Source organism: Myotis yumanensis, unplaced genomic scaffold (assembly GCF_028538775.1).
Source record: "Myotis yumanensis isolate MYYU_CA2020_CCGP unplaced genomic scaffold, mMyoYum1.0.hap1 SCAF_1, whole genome shotgun sequence".
Taxonomy (NCBI): Eukaryota; Metazoa; Chordata; class Mammalia; order Chiroptera; family Vespertilionidae; genus Myotis; species Myotis yumanensis.
Window position 1 is genome coordinate 181,402,669 of NW_027223752.1, and position 8,024 is coordinate 181,410,692.

Here is an 8,024-nt window from a genome sequence, read left to right on the forward strand (position 1 = left end):
ATTTGACCTATATTCCACCTTCACCTCGATCATTTGGTTCACTATGATTTGACTATTTTTTCCTTTTATTTTTTCCAGTTTTATTGAGATGTGATTGACATATCACATTGTGTAAATGTAAGACATACACGTTGATTTGATACATTTATACATTATAAAACAATTATCATGATAGCATTAGCTAACACCTCCATCATGTCACATAATTATTTCTTTTTTTTGTAGTTAGAAAATTTAAGATCTACTCTCAGCAACTTTTAAGTATATAATACAACGTTGTTAACTATAAATACCATGTTCATTAGCTCCCCATCATTTTATTCATCTTATAACTAAAAGTTTACAATCTTTGACCAAAAAACTTCTTCCCATTTCCTGCACTCCCCAGTCAGAATTTTGATAGGGTTTGCAGTGAATCTATAAATGGCTTTGGATAGTATGGACAGTTTAACAACATTAACTCTTTCTACCCATGAACATGGCATATCTTTCAATTTCTTTATGACTTCAGGTTTTTTCCATCAAAGTCTTGTAGTTTTCAGTGCACAGATCTCTCACCTCAGTTAAATTTATTCCTATTTCATACTATTATGAATAGGATTGTTTTATTTTTCACATATTTTATTGTTTTTGTATAGAAACACAACTGATTTCTGTATGTTGATTTTGTATCCTATAACTTTACTGCATTAATTCTAACTTTTAGTGGAGTCATTAAGATTTTTTATATATAAGATCATAACATCTGCAAACAAAGACAATTTTATTTCCTTTCTGATTTTATTTCTTTTTCAATTTCTAATTGCTCTGGCTAGGACTTCCAGTGCTTTGTTGAATTGGAGGGATGAGAGTGGGCACCAGTGACCTGTTCCTGATCTCAGGGAAAAAGCTCTCATCATTTCACTGTTAAGTATGATGTTAGCTGTGGGCTTATCAAATATGGCCTTTATTATGTTCTGGTATGTTCCTTCTATTCCCAATTTGTTGACAGATTTTATCATAAAAGTATATTTTGTCAAATGCTTATTCTGCATCTATTGAGATGATATGACTTTATCTTCATTCTATTAATGTGATGCATCATTTTGATTGATTTGCTTATGTTAAATTAGTCTTAAATTAGTCTTTCATCCCAGGGATAAATCCCACTTAATCATGGTATATGATCCTTTTAACATTTGGATTTTTGGTTTGCTAGTAATTTATTAAACATTTTTGCGCCCTAACCAGCTTGGCTCAGTGGATAGAGCGTCGGCCTGTGGACTGAAGGGTCCTGGGTTCGATTCCGGTCAGGGGCATGTACCTGACCATCCCCAGTGGGAGGTGTGCAGGAGGTGGCTGATCGATGTTTCTCTCTCATCGATGTTTCTAACTCTCTATCCCTCTCCCTTCCTCTCTGTAAAAAATCAATAAAATATAAAATAAAAAAAACATTTTTGCATCTATATTCATCAGGGATTTTGCTCTCTTGTTTTCTTTTCTGGTATTGTCCTTACCTGGCTTTGATATCAGGGTGATGCTGGCCTTGTAAAATAAGTTTGGGAGTATTCTTTCCTCTTTTTAAAAAAAAAAAAATTAATAGTTGAGTGCTTGTTTTGGCAGCACATATACTAAAATTGGAATGATATAGAGATTACATAGCCCCTGCACAAGGGTGACATGCAAATTCATGAAGCATTTCTTTAAAGAGAGAGAGAGAGAGAGGGAGAGAGAGAAAGAGAAGAATCTACACTAATAAAAGAGAAACATGGTAATTAGCGTACGACCGCTACCCTTCCCATTGGCTAATCAGCATATCCTTATGCAAATTAACTGTCAGCCAAGATGGCGGCCAGCAGCCAGGCAGCTGGAAGCAAACATGAGGCTTGCTTGCTCCAGTGACTGCAGACTCCAACGTTCCCTGCCTGACTTGCCAGCCTCTGAGCTGCAACTCTAAGAAACTTTGTAACAAATATAGAAGCTAAACAAAACCCCAGAAACCAGCTTTCAGTCAGCCGGGATCTCAGAGCTGGAGTTATACATTGTTTCGATTATAGAATGCAATCAGCAGCGGAAGCCTCAGAGCTAGAGCCAGAGCTAAAGCTGGCCAAGAATAAAAAAGAAAAAAAAAAGAAAAAAAGGAGCGGTTGGGAGCTTCAGTCAACAACCACCAGCCTGAAAGCAACCCTCAGCCCCTCACCCAGACTGGCCAGGCACCCCAGTGGGGACACCCACCCTGAAGGGTGTGTGACCAGCTGTAAATAGCCATCATCCCCTCATCCAGGCTGGCCAGGCACCCCAGTGGGGACCCCCACCCTGATTCAGGACACCCTTCAGGGCAAACCAGCCGGCCCCCAGGCCTCTATCCTATATAGTAAAAGGGTAATATGCCTCCCAGCACCGGGATCAGCGGAGCCGCGAGGCCTCCTGGCACCAGATCAGCGTGACAGGGGGCAGCGCCCAAACCTCCTGATCGCCCTGTAGCTCTGTGTGTGACAGGGTGCGGTGCCCCAAACCCCCCCCCCCCCACCAGGCCCTGCTCTGTGTGTGACAGGGTAGAGCCATAACCTCCCCATCGGCCCTGCCCTGAGTGTGACAGTGGCGGCGCCCCAACCCCCTGATCGGCCCTGCTCTGTGGGTGATAGAGGGTGGCGCCCCAACCCCCTGATCGGCCCTGCTCTGTGGGTGATAGAGGGTGGCGCCCCAACCCCCTGATCGGCCCTGCTCTGTGGGTGATAGAGGGTGGCGCCCCAACCCCCTGATCCGCCCTGCTCTGTGTGTGACAGGGGGCGGTGCCCTAATTCCCCTATCAGCCCTACTCTGTGCGTGACGGGGGGAGCTCCCCAACCCCCTGATGGGCCCTGCTCTGTGCATGACAGGGGGGAGCTCCCCAACCCCCTGATGGGCCCTGCTCTGTGCATGACAGGGTATGGAGCCCCAACCCCCTGATTGGCCCTGCTCTGTGCATGACAGGGGGCAGCTCCCCAACCCCCTGATCGGCCCTGCTCTGCGCGTGACAGGGGGTGGCACTGCAACCTCCCCATCGACCCTGCCTTGAGTGTGACAGGGGCCGGTGCCCCAACCCCCCAATCAGCCCTACCCTGAGCGTGACTGAGGGTGGCATCACAACCTCCCAATCCGCCCTGCTCTGTGCATGACGGGGCGGCGCTCCAACTCCCCAATCAGCCCTGCTCTGAGCCCAACCAGGGGCTGCACCTAGGGATTGGGCCTGCCCTCTGCCACCCAGGAGCAGGCCTAAGCCAGCAGGTCGTTATCTCCTGAGGGGTCCCAGGCTGCAAGAGGGCACAGGCCGGGCTGAGGGACCCCACCCCCCCCTCCCCCCCCCCCCCCCCACTGCACAAATTTTTGTGCACCGGGTCTCTAGTCTATAATAAAAGCCTAAGTGACCATTACTGGGGAACAACCAGAATGACTGGTTGCTATGATGCACACTGACCACCAGGAGGCAGATGCTCAACACAGGAGCTTCCCCCTGGTGGTCAGTGCACTCCCACAGGGGGAGCGCTGCTCAGCCAGAAGCTGGGCTCATGGCTGGTGAGCGCAGGGGTGGTGGCGGGAGCCTCACCCTCCTCTGCAGAAGCACTAGGAGCAGTGAGCTGAGCGGTAAGGAGCAGCGAGCAGGCGGGCAGTAAGGAGCAAGGGGTCCCAGACTGAAGAAGGTGAAGGCTGGGCTGAGGGAACCCCTTCCCATCCCCAGTGCACAAATTTTGTGTACCGGGCCTCTAGTAGTTAAAAGTTGAAAAAGACTGGCATTAATTCTGATTTTTGGGCTATTTTTATTGGGAGGTTTTTGGTTACTAATCCAATCTCCCTCATTATAGGTGTATTCAGATGTTCTATTCTTCATATTCAGTCTTGGTAGATTGTATTTTTCTAAAGATTTATCAGTATCTTCTAATTAGCACCTAGAAATTAGATTATCACATTTGTTGGCAAATAATTGTTCGTAATAGTCTCTTATGATCCTTTGTATTTCTGTGGTCAGTTATGTTTCCTCTTTCATTTAAAATGTTTTTTTATTTATTTTTCTTAGTTTAGCTAAAGGTTTGTCAATTGTCTATTTTTCAAAACACCAGCTCTTAATTTTGTTGATCTTTCTCTATAGTTTTTTCTGGTGTCTATTTTATTTATTTCTACTCTGATAATTATTTTCTTCCTTCTGCTAAGTTTGGACTTCGTTGTTTTTGTTTTTTCTAGTTCCTTGAAGTGTAAAGCTAAGTTGCTTGAGATCTGTCTTTTTTCTTAGTGCAGACATTTATTGCTATAAACCTCCTTTACAACTGCTCTTGCTGCATCCTGTTAGTTTTGGTATGCTGTGTTTCCATTTTTGTTTAATTCAAGATCTTTTTTATAGTAGTTCCCCCGTACTCTCAGTTTCTTGGTTTCAGTTACCCATGGTTAACTGTGGTCCAAAAACATTAAATGGAAAATTCTAGAAATAATTCATATTTTAAATTGTATGCCATTCTGAGGAACATGATGAAATATCATGTCATCCTTCTCCATCCCTCCCAGGACATGACTTGACCCTTGTCCAGCATACCCACACTGTGTATACTACTAGCCGTTAGGCACCTAGTAGCTGTCTTAGTTACAGATCCATGTCTGAGATATTGCTGTGCTTGTGTTTTCACTTGATAATGACCCCAAAGCACAAGAGTAGTGATGCTGGCAATTAGGATATGCCAAAGAGAATCCAGAAAATGCATGTATGTATAGGAAACACCATATATATATATATATAGAGAGAGAGAGAGAGAGAGAGAGAGAGGGAACATATTATTGTACTATGAGCCATATCTATTGCTATAAACCTCCTTTACATATACTATAAGCCATATTTATTGGCTTATAGTAAATATATATATGGTTTGGTACTATAAGCCATTTCAGGCATCTACTGGGGTCTTGGAATATATCCCCTGCAGATAAAGGGGCGTCTACTATATTTCCTTCTTGACACACTGTTCAGGAGTATATTATGTAATTTCCACATCTTTGTGAATTTTTCAGTTTTCTTCCTGTTATTAATTTCTAGTTTCATACTATTGTGGTTGGAAAAGATACTTGGTATGATTTCAGTTTTCTAAAATTTATTAAGGGTTTTTTGTAACCTATTATATGATCTGTCTTGGAGAATATTCTGTGTGCATTTGAGGAGAATGTGTTCTACTGCTGCTGTAATATATGTTTGGACCATTTGATATACAATATGGTTCAAGTCCAATGTTTTTGTTGATTTTTTTGGATGATCTATCCATTATTAAAAATGGGATAGTTCCTTACTATTATTGTATTGTCTGTTTCTCTCTTTAGATATGTTAGTATTTTCTTTATAGTGTGTCACAAAAAATTTATACACACACTTCAAATAATTATAAAGGCAGTATTTACTAAAATACATTTTATTTTCAAAAGCTATCAGCTGTTAAAGAGTGTATACATTTTTGGGGGGACACCCTGTATTTAGGTGCTACAAGGTTAGGTGCTTGTATGTTTACATTTGTTAATCTTCTTGACGAACTGACCCATTTGTCATTATATAATAACCTTCTTAGTCTCATTACTGTTTTGGCTTAAAGCAAGCATGTCAAACCCAAAGGCTAACACGGGCCAAATAAACAAGGTTTAAGTTTATGTGAGCGCAAAAAACAAAAGCTTCAATTTTCATAGAAACGTAGGTTTATTTCGATAGAGACACGCTGAATACAAAGGGCTGAAATAAATGAGTAATCATTAACATAAAATAGAAAATTTTAATAAAAATTAATTTTTTTCTTGAACATTAACTTACCAGACACTGAATAACTGCACAAATTAATAAGCGTAACGCAAATAAACCTATTTTTCTTGTTCTCCGAAAGCAAAATATTTCCTGTTGCGCACACCAAACAGGTCAGTCTAAGACTAATGATGTGGCAATTGGCTGCTAAAATATTCGCTGCTGGTATTAGTGGAGAGAAATGGTGCTCCTGTGCATAAGGCATGTAAGGGAAATGAATGCAACAAGATTATAGTAATCAGTCAGTCATTAGGGAACATTGTAGTTCGTTATTAATAATTATGTATTACAGAATATTGTAAAAATTAAGTTACAAAATTTTTACTAAAATGTTTCTTACATACCGTTATACTGGCTGGGCTGCAAAAAGTATTCGTTGTGGGCCACGAGTTTGACATGCTTGGCTTAAAGTGTCTTTTGTATGACAGTTATATCTCTCTTTTAGTTTTTACTTGCAGAGTATCTTTTTCCATCTTTTCACTTTCAGCCCATGTGTATTCTTAAAATGGAGTCTCTTGTAGGCAGCATATAGTTGATCTCTTTTTTTTTTAAACCATCCAGTTACTATATGTCTTTTGAGAATTCAATCCATTCACGTTTAATTATTGATAGGTAAAGATTTCTAATGCCACCGTATTGTTTCCTCTCCATTTTGTAGTTTCTTTGTTCCTTTGTTCCTCTCTTGCTGCCTTGCTTTGTGAATTGATGATTTTCCATATTGGTATGCTTTGATTCTTTTATCTTTTATAACTCTACTGTAGATTTTTGCTTAATGGTTTCCATGAGGCTTATAAAATATTTTATAGCTATAACAGTCTATTTGATGCTGATAACAATTTAACTTTGATCACATACAAAAACTCTACCCTTTTACTCCTTTTTCTTTTTGATGTCCCATTCTACATATTTTATATTGTGTGTGCTTTAATAAATTTTTGTAGCTATAGCTATCTTCAATACTTTTGCCCTTTAACCTCTGTACTGGAGTTAAATGATTAACACATCCCATATCATAGTATTAGAGTATTCTAAATCTGACTATATACTTACCTTAACCAATGTATTGTGTGTTTTTACATTACTAAATAGCATCCTTTCATTTCAGCTTGAAGAACTCCTTTCTCCATTTCTTGTAAGTCAAGTCTGGTAGTGATGAGCTCTCAGCTTTTGGTAGGGAAAGCCTAGCTCACCTTCATTTCTGAAGAACAACTTTGCTGGGTAAAGTATACTTGGTTGGCAAGGTTTATTTTCTCTTAGTTCTTGGTGGTGTCATTTCATTTTCTCCTGGCCTGCAAGGTGTCTGCTGGAAAATCTGCTCATAGCCTTATGTGGGTACCTTTGTATAACGTATTTCTTTCCCTCTTGCTGTTTTAAAATTCTGCTTCTATTTTAGACAACTTTATTATGTTTTCAAGAAAATCATGATTGAAATGTTGGAGTGCCTTTTATTTTCAAAAACGTGGATGTCCAAATCTCTCCCAGGTTTGAGAAGTTCTCAGCCATTATTTATTTAGATAAGCTTTCTATCCCTTTCTCCTTTCTTCTCTGTGACTTCAATGATCTACACATTGTTTCTCTTAATGGTGTCCCATAAGTCCTGTTGGTCTTTTTTATTCCTTTTCATTTTTTCTCACTCCCAGTGGATAATTTCAAGAAATCTATCTTCAAGCTCACTGATTCTTTTGCTTGTTCAAGTCTGGTGGTGAAACTCTCCATTGAATTCTTCAGTCATTGTATTCTTTTTAACACAAACTAGAGGTTTTTAATTTTTATTTTATTTTTAAGATATATTTTTATTGGTTTCAGAGAGGAAGGAAGAGGGAGAGAGAAACATCAATGATGAGAATTGATCGGCTGCCTCCTGCACGTCCCCCACCTGGGATCAAGCCTGCAACCAGGGCATGTGCTCTGACCAGGAATCAAACCATAACCTCCTGGTCAATGCTCAACCACTGAGACACATGGGCCGGGTCAGTCATTGTATTCTTTAGCTCCAATGTTTGCATCTCTTTAGTGTTTTATTTTTTTGTTGTACATCTCATTTTGTTCTTGTATTACTTTCCAGGTATCATTAAATTGTTTGTGTTCTCTACTAGTTCTCTGATCATCTTTATTATTGTCAGACAATTCCTGGATCTCCATTTCTTTGGAGCCAAATCCTGGAGATTTACTTTATTCCGTGGGTGGGAATGTTTCCTTGATTCTTGTACACTTGTGTGTCTGTGCATTTGAAGGAGTCACC

The 8,024-nt window shown here is 40.3% G+C and overlaps 1 pseudogene; it reads left to right on the plus strand.

The window, feature by feature from the left end:
* The first annotated feature begins 1,586 nt into the window (after positions 1 to 1,586).
* On the plus strand, positions 1,587 to 1,684 carry LOC139000332 (U6 spliceosomal RNA; annotated as a pseudogene).
* The last annotated feature ends 6,340 nt before the right edge of the window (positions 1,685 to 8,024 follow it).